The sequence below is a fragment of the Schistocerca piceifrons genome, chromosome 4, assembly GCF_021461385.2.
Source record: "Schistocerca piceifrons isolate TAMUIC-IGC-003096 chromosome 4, iqSchPice1.1, whole genome shotgun sequence".
Lineage (NCBI taxonomy): Eukaryota > Metazoa > Arthropoda > Insecta > Orthoptera > Acrididae > Schistocerca > Schistocerca piceifrons.
Window position 1 is genome coordinate 752,711,685 of NC_060141.1, and position 17,951 is coordinate 752,729,635.

The window sequence follows — 17,951 nt, forward strand, 5'->3', positions numbered from 1 at the left end:
CAACAGTGCGTGAAATAACCGCAGATATCAACATGGAAGGTGCGACGAATGTATCCGTTAGGACAGTGCGGCGGAATTTGGAGTTAATGGGCTGTGTAGCGGACGACCGACGCGAGTGTCTTTGTTAACCGCAGGACATCGCCTGCGGCGCTTCTCCTGGACTCGTGACCATATCGGTTGGAACCTAGACAACTGGAAAACCGTCGTCTGGTCAGATGACTTCCGATTTCTCGCCTGGTCAGATGAGTTCAGATTTTAGTTGGTAAGAGCTGAAGGTAGGGTTCGAGTGTGGCGCAGACCCCATGAAGCCGTGGACCCAAGTAGTCAACAAGTCACTTCGCAAGCTGGTGGTGGTTCCATAATGATTTGGGCTGTATTTACATGGGATGGAGTGGGCCCTTTGATGCAACTGAACCGATCGTTGACTTGAAATGGTTATGGAGACCATTTCCAGCCATTCATGGAGTTCCCAAAGAACGATAGGATATTTATGGATGACAGTGCATCGTGTTACTGGGCCACAGTTCGTTCTGGACAATTCAAGTAAATGATTTGGCTACCCAGATCGCCCGGCGTGAATCCCTTCGAACATTTATCGGACATAATCGAGAGGTTAGATCCTGTACAAAATCCTGCACCCGCAACACTTTCAGAATAATGGACTGCCAAGAAGGTGACATGGCTCAGTATTTCTGTAGGGAATTTTCAACTACTTGTTGAGTCCATGTCACGTAGTTGCTGAACTAAAGCGCGGAAAAGGAGGTCCGACACGATATTAGGTGGTATCCCATGACTTATGTCACCTCAGTGTAATGCAGTCATTCACCGACTCATGTACGAACGGGTGGTCAGGGGAAACACAATACAAACAAGTGAGGCATGCGGCGACTGATCAAGCACGCTACAGGATTTTGGCTTTCCAGCGCTTAAAGGGTACGCACCCCAACTTCAGCAAAGTGAGATGTGTTGCACTTGGTCTACGCCGTGTTTTGGAAGTATCAGGGAGATTTAATGCGTGGTATATGACTTCACTGCTGCTCTGAAGAAGATTCTAGTAAATGCTCCCAGTCATCAAGTTTTGTATCGAGAAATGACAGGGGTGCACCTTCCACAGTTTCCTGTGATCACAACCTGGGATACGTGGATAAGATGCACAGTCTTCTTGTGCGAAGACTTCGATAAAATCAAACACTTCCTATGTGCCCTTTGACTCAATAAACGCAGTAGTCATCAAGCAGAACCAACAATTGGTTAACAACAAAGGCCTAGAGTTACAATTTTTTGCACTGTATGGCTAAAAGTATCTGCCTGACGTGATTCAGAGTTTGGAAGATGAAGGTACGTAGTAGGAGGCACAGTGGCAGACGTTAAGGCATCTTACGAACATACTTGTTGGATTTGCTACTGACAAATTCGAATTAAATTTGAAGGCAATCCAGATGTGGAAGTCTTGGGAACCCCCACTGAACTTCCTTTACGGATGCTGACAAGATACGCTCCATTGGTTTCTACACTCCTGGAAATGGAAAAAAGAACACATTGACACCGGTGTGTCAGACCCACCATACTTGCTCCGGACACTGCGAGAGGGCTGTACAAGCAATGATCACACGCACGGCACAGCGGACACACCAGGAACCGCGGTGTTGGCCGTCGAATGGCGCTAGCTGCGCAGCATTTGTGCACCGCCGCCGTCAGTGTCAGCCAGTTTGCCGTGGCATACGGAGCTCCATCGCAGTCTTTAACACTGGTAGCATGCCGCGACAGCGTGGACGTGAACCGTATGTGCAGTTGACGGACTTTGAGCGAGGGCGTATAGTGGGAATGCGGGAGGCCGGGTGGACGTACCGCCGAATTGCTCAACACGTGGGGCGTGAGGTCTCCACAGTACATCGATGTTGTCGCCAGTGGTCGGCGGAAGGTGCACGTGCCCGTCGACCTGGGACCGGACCGCAGCGACGCACGGATGCACGCCAAGACCGTAGGACCCTACGCAGTGCCGTAGGGGACCGCACCGCCACTTCCCAGCAAATTAGGGACACTGTTGCTCCTGGGGTATCGGCGAGGACCATTCGCAACCGTCTCCATGAAGCTGGGCTACGGTCCCGCACACCGTTAGGCCGTCTTCCGCTCACGCCCCAACATCGTGCAGCCCGCCTCCAGTGGTGTCGCGACAGGCGTGAATGGAGGGACGAATGGAGACGTGTCGTCTTCAGCGATGAGAGTCGCTTCTGCCTTGGTGCCAATGATGGTCGTATGCGTGTTTGGCGCCGTGCAGGTGAGCGCCACAATCAGGGCTGCATACGACCGAGGCACACAGGGCCAACACCCGGCATCATGGTGTGGGGAGCGATCTCCTACACTGGCCGTACACCACTGGTGATCGTCGAGGGGACACTGAATAGTGCACGGTACATCCAAACCGTCATCGAACCCATCGTTCTACCATTCCTAGACCGGCAAGGGAACTTGCTGTTCCAACAGGACAATGCACGTCCGCATGTATCCCGTGCCACCCAACGTGCTCTAGAAGCTGTAAGTCAACTACCCTGGCCAGCAAGATCTCCGGATCTGTCCCCCATTGAGCATGTTTGGGACTGGATGAAGCGTCATCTCACGCGGTCTGCACGTCCAGCACGAACGCTGGTCCAACTGAGGCGCCAGGTGGAAATGGCATGGCAAGCCGTTCCACAGGACTACATCCAGCATCTCTACGATCGTCTCCATGGGAGAATAGCAGCCTGCATTGCTGCGAAAGGTGGATATACACTGTACTAGTGCCGCCATTGTGCATGCTCTGTTGCCTGTGTCTATGTGCCTGTGGTTCTGTCAGTGTGATCATGTGATGTATCTGACCCCAGGAATGTGTCAATAAAGTTTCCCCTTCCTGGGACAATGAATTCACGGTGTTCTTATTTCAATTTCCAGGAGTGTATAAACGCAGAGCTGAGTTTCTCCATACATTAGGAACTGTTGAACTCAACGCACTAGCGACTCAGCGTCAAAAAACATTGAAATGATGTGTGAACCAGTGTAACAGAACCCTGTAAATGGGACAAAGAAAGTTAATGTAGCTGGTTCAAATCTAAATAAAGAAATTTCATCAACAGCTTTATCGCACCCTTTTGCGTGTTTCAGAACCTTTTTCTTACCTTAGCTGACCACAATTTGCACCTTAATGCGCCAACTCTCGCGCTAGGAACACTTTGCTCACAGAAATTTTAAAACACTCGGCATTTTGTCAACAATGCGCATAGGTTTCTCGTTCCCACAGCAGATGGGTTTCATACGTCTCCCATACCGCGCAAACTTGTTACAGTTGTTCAGTATACGCGTGTCACTCGCTGGTTATCGCCTTGCGACGTTTAGCACATGGCACAGTTCTCGACGTAAGTATTTATTTTGCTATTCATATTTTTTAAAATGTCATTTTATGTCTATTGCTCTTGGTTTATTGTGACTTTTTTATTACACACATCAAAAAAAGTTTTGTATCACCTCGGTTTCGAGAGTTCCGGAACCTGTACAGAAAATTGAAATAGAGATCGACATAAACATAATTTCCGCCATCAAAATATCCACGGGTGTACTGCCGGTCTACAGTGTCCAACGGGCACAATATTTCGGCGATCAAACATGTCGCCATCATCAGGTGAACTGACGGACTGAGCTCCTGTGAACGTGCCGGCACGGAGATCCGTACGCTATGGCTGCCCAGGGGGAACTGGGTTCGGTCGCGGCGGCGGCCGATGTAAATACCCTCCGCCCGCGGCGCGCTCCCCCCGCCGTCCGCGCCCCGCTCCACGGTCGTGCGGTGGAACAGATTGCGACGGCGCCTGAGATGACGTCAGTGTGATGCCTCTGTCCGCCGTGGTCGTCACAACTATACGTTTGCTCGATTTACTCTTGATTACGCGGGCGGAGGGTATTTAAATCGGCCGCCGCCGCGACCGAACCCAGTTCCCCCTGGGCAGCCATAGCGTACGGATCTCCGTGCCGGCACGTTCACAGGAGCTCAGTCCGTCAGTTCACCTGATGATGGCGACATGTTTGATCGCCGAAATATTGTGCCCGTTGGACAGTGTAGACTGGCAGTACACCCGTGGATATTTTGATTATCAAATACGCCGGAAGAAACTCACGAATCAAATAATTTCCGCCCTTTTTATTGTTCATGAAATCCATACATTGTATGTTGTGCCGCCATACAGCGAGACCTTAAGACGTGGTGGTCCGGACTGCTATACTCACCAGATATCTCTAATGCCCAGTAGCACGTCCTCTGGCATTGATGCATGCCTGTATTCGTCGTGGCATACTATCCACAAGTTCATCAAGGCACTGTTGGTCCACATTGTCCCACACCTCAAAGGCGATTAGGCGTAGATCGCTCAGAGTGGTTTGTGAGTCACGTTGGCCACAGACAACCCTTTTCAATCAATCCCATGCATATTCGATATGGTTCATGTCTGGAGAACATGGCAACTATAGTCGAGCGATGTCGTTATCCTGAAGGAAGTCACTCACAAGATGTGCACGATGGGGGCGCGAATGATCGTCCATGAAGACGAATGCCTCGCCAATATGGTGCCGATGTGGCTGCACTATAAGTCGGAGGATGCCACTCACGGCTCCTTCCATGACCTCCAGCGGCGTACGTCGGCCCCACATAATGCCACCCCAAAACATCAGGGAACCTCCACCTTGCTGCACTCGCTGGACAGTGTGTCGCGTTCAGCCTGACTGGGTTGCCTCCAAATATGTCTCGGACGATTCTCTGGTTGAAGGCATAAGCGACACTCATCGGTGAAGAGAACGTGATGCCAATCCTGAGAGGTCCATTCTGCATGTTGTTCGGCCCATCTGTACCGCGTTGCATGGTGTTGTGGTCGCAAAGATGTACCTCGCCATAGACGTTGGGAGTGAAGTTGCGCATCATGCAGCCTACTGCGCACAGTTTGAGTCGTAACGCGACGTCCTGTGGCTGCACGAAAAGCATTATGGTGGCGTTGCTATCACGGTTCCTCAGAGACATAATCCGTAGGTAGCGGTCATCCGCTGCAGTAGCAGCCCTTGGGCGGCATGAGCGAGGTATGGCACCGACAGTTCCTGTCTCTCTGTATCTCCTCCATGTCCGAACAACACCGCTTTGATTCACTGCAAGACGCCTGGACACTTCCCTTGTTGATAGCCCTTCCTGCCACAAAGTAACAATGCGGACGCGATCGAACAGCAGTATTGACCGTCTAGGCGTGGTTGAACTACAGACAACACGAGCCGTGTACCTCCTGCCTGGTGGAATGGCTGGAACTGATCGGCTGTCGGACCCCCTCCGTCTAATAAGCGCTGCTCATGCGTGGTTGTTTATATCTTGGGGCGGGTTTAGTGACATCTCTGAACAGTCAGAGGACTGTGTCTGTAACACAATATCCACAGTCAACGTCTGTTTTAAGGGGCGGTGGACTACAATCCAAAATCTGTCTTATCCTCTAGAGCAAGTTATAAAACGATTTACCCACTAACTGAACTTCCAAGCGCTGCAAACCCAGTGGTGTATGTCAAATCGGTCCGAGAACCAAAAATCGGAAGGCAGAGATGTACAGGGTGACAATTATTGAAATGAACAGACAAACACGTAGATTAGTTTCAAACGAAGGCGTGCATACACGTCACTGCAAATATTCGGACTTAGGTTATGACATGTTCGATATGCGTGCGATCATTGGCGACGATGTGGCGCTGACGAATGGCGAATTTCTTCACGACACGCTGAAGTGTCGGAACATCGATGCTGTCGATGACCCCTGAATGGCTGTTTTCAGCTCAGCAGTGATTTTCAGGTTACTGATCTACACCTTGTCTTTAATACAGCCCTACAAAAACGAGTCGCAAGTGTCCTGATCCAGATAATATGGCACCCAATCGAGGCCATGCCGCTGGCCTCTCGTTATCCCAGAGCCAGAATGCGGTCCACAATGTGTTCTTCCAGGACATCAAACACTCTCCTGCTTCGATGGGGTCAAGCTCCATCTTGTATGAACAACATGTTCTCGAAATCAGGGTGACTTCGGATAACGGGGATGAAATCATCTTTTAAAACCTGAGCGTACCATTCGGTAGTCACCATGTCATGAAGAAAATGTCGCACTGGTTATTCCTTGACTGGACACTGCACACCACACACTCACCCGTTGCGGGTAAAGAGACTTCTCGATCGCGAAATGCGGATTCTCAGTCCCCCAAATGCTCCAGTTTTGCTTACTGACGAACCCATCCAAACGAAAGTGAGCCTCGTCGCTAAAGCAAATAATACAGCGCATACGAATTCCCACCGTTCCCCGCGGCCAACCGTGCATTTCGAATGTCCTAACGCAAAACGTTCAGAAGTTGTGACGATCTTATGCCATAGAGTTCAATAATTGTATGTATTCACTGTCAAAACTTTTTGCGTAATGGACAGGCTGTAACGTTATGTGATATGTGTAAAGCTCAGATGTACGACGATGATCAAGTCATAAAAGTTAAATAATAAGAAACACCTGTTCCTTTTTTTGAATTTTTTTATAAGTGCCTTGAAGATTGGCGATTTGCACTGTTCTAAGATTACCGTGGATAATAGAGATGTATTGATCATTTTATATTGCAAATGAATTTTTTAAGTAGTAAAATATGAGTGCTTTATTATAAAAATAACAAAAAGATACTAATATAACAACGCAAACAATCATTTTTTGACAAAATTATGTAATTGAATAGATAAAAAAATCCACTCACCAAGCGACGGCAGAACACACACATAAAAGAAGGTGATAATTAGGCAAGCTTTCGGAGCCAATGGCTCCTTCTTCAGGCAGGAGGGTTGAAGGGGAAGGAAGAGGGATGAAGGAAAAGGATTTTCCTTCTCATCCCGTCTGGTAAGTCTTCCCTAACCTGTAGTTCTTTTCCCACACCTTTTAGTGCACCCCTCTTCCTTCTCTTTCAACCAGTCTACCTGAATAAGGAGCCAGAGTCCGAAAGCTTGTCTGCTTATAACATGATTTTATGTGTATGTTCTCCCACCGCTTGGTGAGTAGATTATATATCTCTCCAAAACACATACTAATTTACACACATTGGATACATTTTAGACTGCTTGTTGAGTGAGAGCAAAAAGCTCGATGGGCGACCGGTGAAGTAAGTTTTAAAGGCGCGAGTTCTATCAGCTTGACATCCTTTCAGCAGTAGTTACCAACAGACACTACATTTGAAACAACAAATAATAATTTATATAATTCGTTACCGACATAACTGAAGTACGACATGTTTTTCGTTAGACTGTTATTGCAAAAGGATAATTCTTTTTCCATTACTCTGTCAGTGTGTGTGATTAGTTTTGTTACTGCACATGTAGCACGTACAAGAGTATAATCGGCTTTGGGGTACTCTGGTGCCCCCTCGGTAGGCTGCGCTACTGTTCTCCACTACTGGCCATTAAAATTGCTACACCAAGAAGAAATGCAATGATGAACAGCTTTTCATTACACAAAAATTTATTATACTAGAACTGACATATGATTACATTTTCACGCAATTTGTTTGCATAGATCCTGAGAAATCAGAACCCAGAACAACCACCTCTGGCCGTAATAACGGCCTTGATACGTCTGGGCATTGAGTCAAACAGAGCTCGGATGGCGTGTACAGGTACAGCTGCCCATGCAGCTTCAACACGATACCACAGTTCATCAAGAGTAGTGACTGGCGTATTTTGACGAGCCAGTTTCTCGGCCACCATTGACCAGACGTTTTCTATTGGTGAGAGATCTGGAGAATGTGCTGGCCAGGGCAGCAGTCAAACATTTTCTGTATCCAGAAAGGCCCGTACAGGACTTGCAACATGCAGTCATGCATTATCCTGCTGAAATGTAGGTTTTCGCAGGGATCGAATGAAGGGAAGAGCCACGGTTCGTAACACATCTGAAATGTAACATCCACTGTTCAAAGTGCCATCAATGCGAACAAGAGGTGACCCAGACGTGTAACCAATGGCACCCCATACCATCACACCAGGTGATACACCAGTATGGCGATGACGAATACACGCTTCCAATGTGCGTTCGCTGCGATGTCGCCAAACACAGATGCGACCATGATGATGCTGTAAACAGAACCTGGCTTCATCCAAAAAAATGACGTTTTGCCATTCGTGCACCCAAGTTCGTCGTTGAGTACACCATCGCAGGTGCTCCTGTCTGTGACGCAGCAACAAGGGTAACCGCAGCCATGTTCTGCGAGCTGATAGTCCATGCTGCTGCAAACGTCGTCGAACTGTTCGTGCAGATGGCTGTTGTCTTGCAAACATCCCCATCTGGACTCAGGGATCGATGGATCGAGGCATGGCTGCACGATCCGTTACAGTCATGCGGATAAGATGCCTGTCATCTCGACCGCTAGTGATACGAGGCTGTTGGGATCCAGCATGGCGTTCCGTACTACCCTCCTGAACCCACCGATTTCTTATTCTGCTAACAGTCACTGGATCTCGACCAACGCGAGGAGCAATGTCGCGATACTATAAACCGCAATCGCGATAGGTTACAATCTGACCTTTATCAAAGTCGGAAATGTAATGGTATGCATTTCTTCTCCTTACACAAGGCGTCACAATAACGTTTCACCAGGCAACGCCAGTCAACTGCTGTTTGTGTATGAGAAATTGGTTGGAAACTTTCCTCATGTCAGCACGTTGTAGGTGTCGCCACCGGCGCCAACCTTGTGTGAATGCTCTGAAAAGCTAATCATTTGCATATCACAGCATCTTCTTCCTGTTGGTTAAATTTCGCGTCTGTAGCACGTCATCTTCGTTGTATAGCAATTTTAATGGCCAGTAGTGTAGTTCGGTATGCAGGAGGCTTACACTGGGTGTACCAGCTGCTGTTGCACGTGGCCCACGTTGCCGCAGGAGCGCTGACGTTCTGCGCGGCGGCCCACGTGGCCGACTCTGCACCGCCGTGGTTGTACGGGCCGGCCCAGCCGGACTGGGAGTGCCCCGCGTACTGCGGCAGCAAGTATGGCGCCGCGTGCATGCGCTGCGAGTGCCGGGAGCAGTGCGTGCAGAACTACGGCCCGGTGTGTGCGCGCTGCGAGGCCGGACAGCCGCAGACCTTCCTCAACTGCTGCGCCTGGCACAGGGCCGTCTGCTCCTTCCGCAGGGGTGAGTACCGCCCGGTGTAGTTTTTTTTCCTTTATTGTGATTTAATTCCCCTGCCCCATATGGGCAGGGGAGGGCTGTCGGCGGCACAATGCGCCACTCTTCAGCCAAGGGACATGACAACTAAGACAAGAATAAAACGTTACATATATAAGACGATAAAAAAATGGGAACATAAAACAGAGTAGCCGGCCGGAGTGGTCGAGCGGTTCTAGGTGCTACAGTCTGGAACCGCGTGACCGTAATGGTCGCAGGTTCGAATGCTGCCTCGAGCATGAATGTGTGTGGTTTCCTTAGGTTACTTAGGTTCAAGTAGCTGTTAGTTCTAGGGGACTGATGACCTCAGAAGTAAAGTACCATAGTGCTCAGAGCCATTTGAACCATTTAAAAACAGAGTAAGGGGAGACAATGGAGGTAAAAATACACTGACATGGAGACTTTCATGGGGGGACAATTAACAAAGTCATCATGAAATTAACTAACACAGTTGGCGATTCTTAAAACATAAAGAAGACACTGAATGCACATGCACAGGTTAAAAGTCGGCCACAGTATTAAAAACACTCCAGAACAACACACATAAAACCCACTTGGAGCACACACAATGAAGAATAAAACTGCCAGATGGGACCTGACGAGGGAAAGGTGAAAGAGGATGGAAAAGGAGGGGAGAGCAAGAGGCAGCAGGGGAGGCGGCGGGATGAAAAGAGTACGGGCATCAGCAGGTACACCGAGAGGCAGGAGACTTGTGGGGCAGGAGATGAAGAGGGAAGACAAGGCAGGAGGGAGTGCAGAGACACTGAAAGGGAGCACAAGAGATGGGGGGAGTAGGAGGGGGAAGCCGCTCAGGAGAAGGGAGGGGGAGGAGAGGGAGCCTTGACGAGGAGGCAGGAATGTGGGGTTAGAGTTCGTAAGAAGTGTAGATGTCAGGGCGAAGCACATGATCCAGGAGAGGTAGATGGTGGAAGTTGCATTGGGAAAGGAGGCAGAAGGTGTGGAGATGGAGAGAGGGTGGGACACAATGGTAAAGGCGTGGCAACAGGTTGGGGGTGGAGAGGAAGGGAGACACCAGGGGGTGAGGGGGATCAATGCGGCAGGCAATATGTAGTGTGTGGATGTGTTCAAGGAAAAGGAGACCGCCCAGTGTAGGACTGGTGACATTCTTTAAATATTTTGCCTTCGATATATCGATATTTTGAAGTAGATCATTATTGGCTATGGCTATGTCGATATACATGCCTATAAATATGTCTGCTCCACATTGTAAATATACTGCCAGTATTAGAGTTGTATATTTAAGTTTTGACTTATTATTAGATTTTCTGTACATCAACGAGATAGCACCATGCCACGTTCACGCTTGGCGATAACTACTTTGCTAACAACCGTAACTGCATGTAAGTGGCACAATAAATCGTGTCCGTCGTTCGGTTTCGTCACATATCGGATTTGTCCGGAACACTTCATGTTGTTTTAACTGTTTTTTTCATTTCTGCCAGCGCCAGAGACACAGCAGCTCTAGTGTCAAATCTGTATGGAGAAGTTAAACGATCCAGTTTCTGTTGGTCGAGCCGATTACCGATTACATCAGCACTTCCCCTCACACGTTCCGCTCACTGCAAAGACCAATCTTGTCATTTATATTTTTGCTCATCATTTTCAGCATCTGTTTTTGAACAATGCTAATGAGAAGAAACGGCACACTAGACGCGTTAATTAATTAATTTTTTTAACGCAACTGGTGCGCTATTTCAAATGGCTCTGAACACTATGGGACTTAACTGCTGAGGTCATCAGTCCCCTAGAACTTAGAACTACTTAAACCTAACTAACCTAAAGACATCACACACATCCATGCCCGAGGCAGCATTCAAACGTGCGACCGTAGCAGTCGCGCGATTCCGGACTGAAGCGCCTAGAACCGCTCGGCCACCGCGGCCGGCGTGGGCTATTTCTTCACATTTAGAATCTTGTTATTCCATTCACATAACCATCCCCTCCCCCCTCATTTATTTGCATTTCTTCTTTCACACAGTCAGATGGTAAGACTGGACGGGATGAAAGCTCAAAAACTAGTAAGACTCCATCACACACTGAAAGTAAAATAATGTTCTAGCACAATTTTTAAAAAAATTCGAATGTTTACCGAAAATGGTGAAAAAATAGAAAATAAAAATATCGGCTGTCGATATTGCTGATATTTTATCAACATCACGTTTCTTTTCCTTCGAAATTTGTATTACGGACCTCTTGGATTTGAGCACCACCTACTCTTCTATCAGCAACATTACATTATCTTTGGACCACTCTATCGCTCACAGAAATCGTGTCAACAACAACAAAAGTTAAGAAAGCAGCAGATGAAAGCGTTCGTGTTCCGCTGGTTGTCGGTCTTTTAGCCAACTATCGAAGGAAGTTCGCTTCCTCTCCGCTTTTGTGCCAGCAGTACAGAACTAACGCCTAACTATACTTCAGAATTTAAAAAAATACCTTTGATCACTTTCATTTTTAAAATGTTGAAAGACAAACGATATTTAATTTATGTAGGTATTTTATCTAACCACGACCAAACGAGTCGATTAGAAAGTTGCTACTGCTAATTTCTAACAACGTTCTTACTAGAATGATGAAACAATTCTTAGTGCATCATGAGTGCTACTACGACTTCTCTCAGAAAACGAAGGTAACTATTAAGAGTGAGGGTAGACAATTGATGCAAAACATGCTTCCTCTGCCCCACTTCTTTTCCTAGCGACACTTGCTTCACGCACATGCTGCACCCCCAATTGAAATCAACCAAATTACAATTTGTGCTCTATATTTACTGTTTGTAAATCATTGATTGCTGGACTCCCCTCTGAAACGGAAAACTTTAGGATGCCAATGCTTTGTTTTTGATGACTTCCACTTATGCGAAACCCTTGCATCAGTCCATACCATTATATAGTTATTGTTGTGATGTGTTGTCGGTTGGTTAGTTTCTTGTTGACGAAGTGAATAATGAAACAATTTCTGTTCTATTGCAGGAACTACATACAACTCAGAGAAGGTATTTTGTGCAATATTAAAACATATACGATACACTATCTGTTGAAAAGTATTCGGGCACCTAATAGTGGACATTAATATAAGGTTTGTCCACCTTTTGCCTTTATGATGGCTTGAACTATCGTGCTGACACTTTGAGTGAAGTGTATGAATGTCTGTGGAGGAAAGGCAGCCGATGATTCCTCAAGAGCCGAAACCTGAGAATGTAATGATGTAGTACAGTGGGGCCTGGGGCGAAGTTGACGTTCTGGCTGATCCCTAAGGAGTATCACTGGATTCAGGTCGGGACTCTGGACAGGCTAAAAACCACTGCGCCCCCTGGATGCTGTCTTATAACGTGCTGCACTGCCATGCTCGTACAGTCGTCTTCTCCAAAGTGTTCTCCTACTGTAAGTGATATACAATGCTGTAAAATTTATTCATAAGCGTTTCCTCAAGCGCAAAAAGTAAGGGGACCACGACCTATTCTCAAAAAACACCCCTATACCATAACACCATTTCCTCCATACTTCACTGTTGGTACTACACATCATGGCAGGTAACGTTCTCCAGGTATTCGCCAAACTCAAACCCTTATCTGGATTCATCATTCCAAATCATTTCGCCTGGGGACCGGGTCTTTGTGTTGTCCTCATCATTTCAACATCATTGGGGAAAAGTTGCATGAGTGGACTGCGAAAAGATTGGGAATTTGTGTAGGCACTGATAACTGCATGATTGATTGCCCCACAAACTAAATATCATCGTCCTCATCGAAACCACTTGTTTCCAGTCATCCACTGTCCAGTGTCCTTAGACAACCTCAAGTGTCGCTTAGGACTGACAACAGAAATGTGTGGCTTATGAGGAGTTTGGGAATTTGGAAATTTTGTGGTAGGTTCCTATGCTACGTTGAGGACCCAGACTCGAACTCGGGACCTTTGCCTTTCGCGGGCAAATGCTCTACCAACTTTTTTTTAATTTCTTTTTTTGTAAATTTTTTCTCTACCAACTTTTTTTTATATGGAGAAAGGCGTCTTTTAGAATGTACATCCGTAGAAACAAACAGAACAAGAAAGAGTTCCTTCTAAACTGGGAAACAGAATTTGAAACTAATAGTATGATGATAGATAATAAAGAAAGAAAAATGTTGCCAAATCCTCCGCGCCATTCCACGTGCATGGCCCATATGATGATAGTTAATAAAGAAAGAAAAATGTGACCAAATCCTGCACGCCATTCCACGTGCATGGCCCATCTGCGTACCGATTCCAAATCCAAATTGATAAAACATTCGCACCGTGGGGAGCTTCATGACGGTGGTCATCCTCTGCCCGGTACTCCCCAACTGTGAGGGGGGTTATCGAAGACACTGCGCAAATAGTTCGCAAATAGTTGTCGGTATCGGGGTGTACACTCAAGTATGCTATGACTGTCCTGGAGAAATTGCCAGTAATCAAGCACCATCTTCTCATCATCTCGAAAGAGGTAGTATATGGACATACCTTTAAACCATGTGAGACCGTTAGTCTTCGCAGATGGGAAATAAGTATCCTCTGGACAAAGGAGAAGCCGTGGCTCAATCGTGCGAGGCGCGGTACGTAGGTAGCAGGCGTGAATCTTCTGCACTAGCAGCCATACCTCTAACGCCGATTCACATGTTAAACGGTGTTCGTCAGTATCCACGAGGTGACGTGGGCAAAGGGTGGAATCCGTCATCCCAATAGCGTGCAGCCTTTGTCGTGTTACAACCTTCCCGTTCACCACCTAGTACCACGCGGCTCGTACCCGCGTGGGAAGGAACGGCTTCTGGACCGCTCGCCACATTGTAGGCCATAGGGTCGTAGGGCTCTTCCCCTCAATCACATTGCGAGGGATGGACCTTAGCAGCAGTCTGTAAACGTCTCTCGCCTTGGGAGTGCGAGTGTTGGGAAGGTCTGGGTGCACGTAACTATACTCAAGAATAAATGCCGAGAGGTGCGAGAGTGACGGTGTAATTGTAATGTGCGCAATCGTGACAGGTGGCAGAAGAGACGCCGGCAGCACCATCTGAGCTACCCAAGTACGACTCACGCCCCGTCCTCACAGCTTCACTTCTGCCAGTACCTCGTCTCCGACCTTCCAAACCTTACAGAAGCTCCCCTGCGAACCTAGCAGAAGTAGCACTCCTGAAAGAAATGATATTGCGGAGACATGGCTTAGCCACAGCCCAGGGGATGATTCCAGAATGAGATTTTCACTCTGTAGCGGAGTGTGCGGTGATATGAAACTTCCTGGCAGATTAAAACTGCGTGCCGGACCGAGACGCGAACTCGGGACCATTGCCTTCCGTGGGCAAGTGGTAGAGAACTTTCCCGCGAATGGCAAAGGTCCCGAGTTCGAGGCCTGGTCCGGCACATAGATTTAATCTGCCAGGAAGTTTCAAAATAAAGAAGTATTTTTCCGCTTACAGACCGTGGAGGCTGGAGCATTGCGTTTACGTTTGGTTCTGTCGACACTACGTGCAACAGCGAGTGCATAACGATTCGTTTCGGATCTTCTACAATGATTCATGCTAATAGCCTTGTCATGTTGCGTCTGGTTCCACACGCTACACGCGCTGAAAAAAAATGAAACTTTTAGTGTCAATGTACACATTTCTGTTTTGCTCAACACGTAAAATGTCGTCAGAAACAAGTTACCTGCATTGCTTTTCAATCCACCCTAGTAATTACTGCCGTTGTTTCTATATGCATACCATATCATTTGAGGATGTTGGTTGTAGATATTGCTCTAAGTTGTGATTCTGCTCGAGAGAGCAAATCGTGGACAGCCGCATCAAATTAGTCAAGAGACTGATGATTATTTAAAAAAACTCATATTATAAAAATTATTAGGGGAGGCACCTTTTCTGCTGACGGAGTCTGGTGCATTTTTATGTGTCTTTGTTCAGCGACGAGGCGTTCCTGATCGGGCATTGTATTAACTTCTCTAGCAAAAGATGAAGATAAGAAACGTCCAGTTCCGCGAGAAATTAGTTGGTGCAGTTCTCTGTACTTCAGCATGGACAAGCTGGAGATTCTGACACTGATATTGGAGCCACTTATTTGCTAACGAAATTTATGATTGACAGCAAGAACCATCCTGAAAAGTAAGACTGCTGTTCAGTGAGCGCAAAACACATGAATGATCTTTATGTCGAAGGCATATCCTTAAGTTCTGTCCATAAAGGTATGTGGAACTAATCAACACACCGTAAACTTTGAAGGCTGTTACGACAAATCAGAGATTTGTAAACCAAACTGAGGACTTTTCGTCTCCAAAACTTTTCTTCTGCTCTCCGTAGGAATCTGCTCTCCGTAGGAATACTTTAGGTCGACAAAATGTCGAGAATTGTGTTTTGTTTTGTTGTTTGTATACGTAAGTAATAAAGACTTTCCTCTTTGAAACAATATCTGTGTTTGTCTTCAGCTTAGTTCTAACTATTTTAATCCATTTTCTAAAAATACGCTGACCTTGGTTTTTACGCGACTTGTTCCCTTAAAAAAATCCGCCATTCAAACTTTTCAGTAATTCCCATGTCTGTCTGGCTAACATGGTAATATAGACTAATATTTCCATTTCAGACGACGAATCTCACGAATAGCGTAATATATTTGTTGTTGTTTTGTGAAATATGTTGTTAGTTCAGAGCAAACGTGGCAATCAAATTTTTGAGAAGCAGGAATCTCCAGGAAGGTATATAGGTAACAGAATAATGACAATCTCTTGGGATAGTGTGGGCAATAGTAAAACTAGTGAGTTTGTGTTGGAGGTGACGTCAGCTCCAGTACAGCGTTGCAATGATGCTTCAGGGATCTGAAAACGAGAACTATGATCCAAATTTCATTGCTCACACTTTCATTGTGATGAAGACATTTCTTCCCTGTCATTCATATCTGTGAAAATTGGCGTTAAAACATCTGACATCTTTTGGTAGACTGTTTGTGCTTCTAAACATGCTCTGATTCTTGATATCGACTAAGTGTTTGGCCCTTTTGGACATAATCCATGTAAAAGTTCAATTTCTTAGCTTTGTAATGCATGATGCTATTTCCACATACAACAAAGCAAATTCTAGTAACTGTCATGTTATCTGCAAAATACATGCCAGTCATAGGCACGGGAAGAAGAGGAGAGCTGAGAGGAAACAGAGACAAAGCTGGAGGAAGAAGGGTAGCTGAAAGCAGAGATTGAGAGTTTCTTGGTGGCTCAGAAAATTCTTCCTGTCCTCCGAGAGCTCATTAAACTGTTGCTTCTTGCAAAGGGGGTATTGTTACATATGGAATTTTTTTTTAGTGAACTATTAGAGATAAGGTCCTAAACTTTTTATTGTTTGTGCGACATACCAATTTTCACATTTTTAGTGAATTATTAGAGACAAAGACTTACAGATCTCGTTGCCTGTATAGTCCGTCAGTTTATATATTGAATCATAGCCTTCCCTTAATATGTTCTAAAGTAAAACATGAGTAACAATAGAGCGAGAGGGGGAAGTACGCTAAAGTGACACAGACTGTGAAATTTTTTTTATTTAATTGTGATTTATTATATGGTATTGCAATTTCAATTCCTGAATATTACGCCGGCCGGAGTGGCTGAGCGGTTCTAGGCGCTACAATCTGGAACCGTGCGACCGCTACGGTCGCAGGTTCGAATCCTGCCTCGGGCATGGATGTGTGTGATGTCTTTAGGTTGGTTAGGTTTAAGTAGTTCTAAGTTCTAGGGGACTGATGACCTCAGAAGTTAAGTCCCATAGTGCTCAGAGCCATTTGAACAATTTGAACCTGAATATTACGTTCCAATTCCACTTCTAAGTGTGATCAAAATAATAATTAACAAAAACTTGCACAGGGCCACGCCCCTTTGTGTTCTGTATTTCATCATATTATTTATTTCTGCGGTGCTTTCTTCCAGTTTTGTGCAGTCACAACGTGGAGAATATTTCGGTGTTTAGCAGATCCAGGTCTTCTACAAAAGTGTGTGCATGGAAAAATTCAAAATCCTGATGAAAGCTACAACCCTCTGATAGGAAAACCATACCCCAAGACAACATTTATTTCCACAACTGCTGACGAAGTTGCAGCGTATGATGCAAGTTTTGTTTCTATCTGTGCTAACCTTGGCAGGCTACGGACTCTACAGAGGCTAGGATTTGATGCAGGAGCTTTCACACTGTAAATATTGAAGGAAATCGATAGCGGGAGAATTGATGGAGCTGACATTATTGTTATTTGAAAAAGTTTCATCTAAAACCTCCAAACAAAAAAAAGACTGCTTGAGGATGAAGAGGTGAATGTTTATGGTTTTTGTAGTAACTCATCCAGATAAGGTAAGGCCTAATTCAAACACTGTCAAATCTTTGATTCACGTTTCCCGTAACTAACATTTTGGCAACTTGATGTACCTGTTTCTCACAAACCACTGACATTATAGTTCTTACATTTTACATGCAATTAGTCAATACTAGAGTGAAACTTTCTGTGGAAGGAACTTTCATTTACAGCAATAGTAAGGCATTTATGTAAAAGCAAAACCCTAAGATTTGGTAAATTTTTTTACAGAAATTTAGAAAGGTTATTTCAGTTATCCAACTCCCAAAAAATTATTATCTGAAGAAGAATCACTAGTGTGCTGAATTCCATTTAAGAAAAGCAAAATATTTTGTAAGAGACAATGCTACTTTCATCTGCGAAAAAAGCTGTAGGAGGGGCTG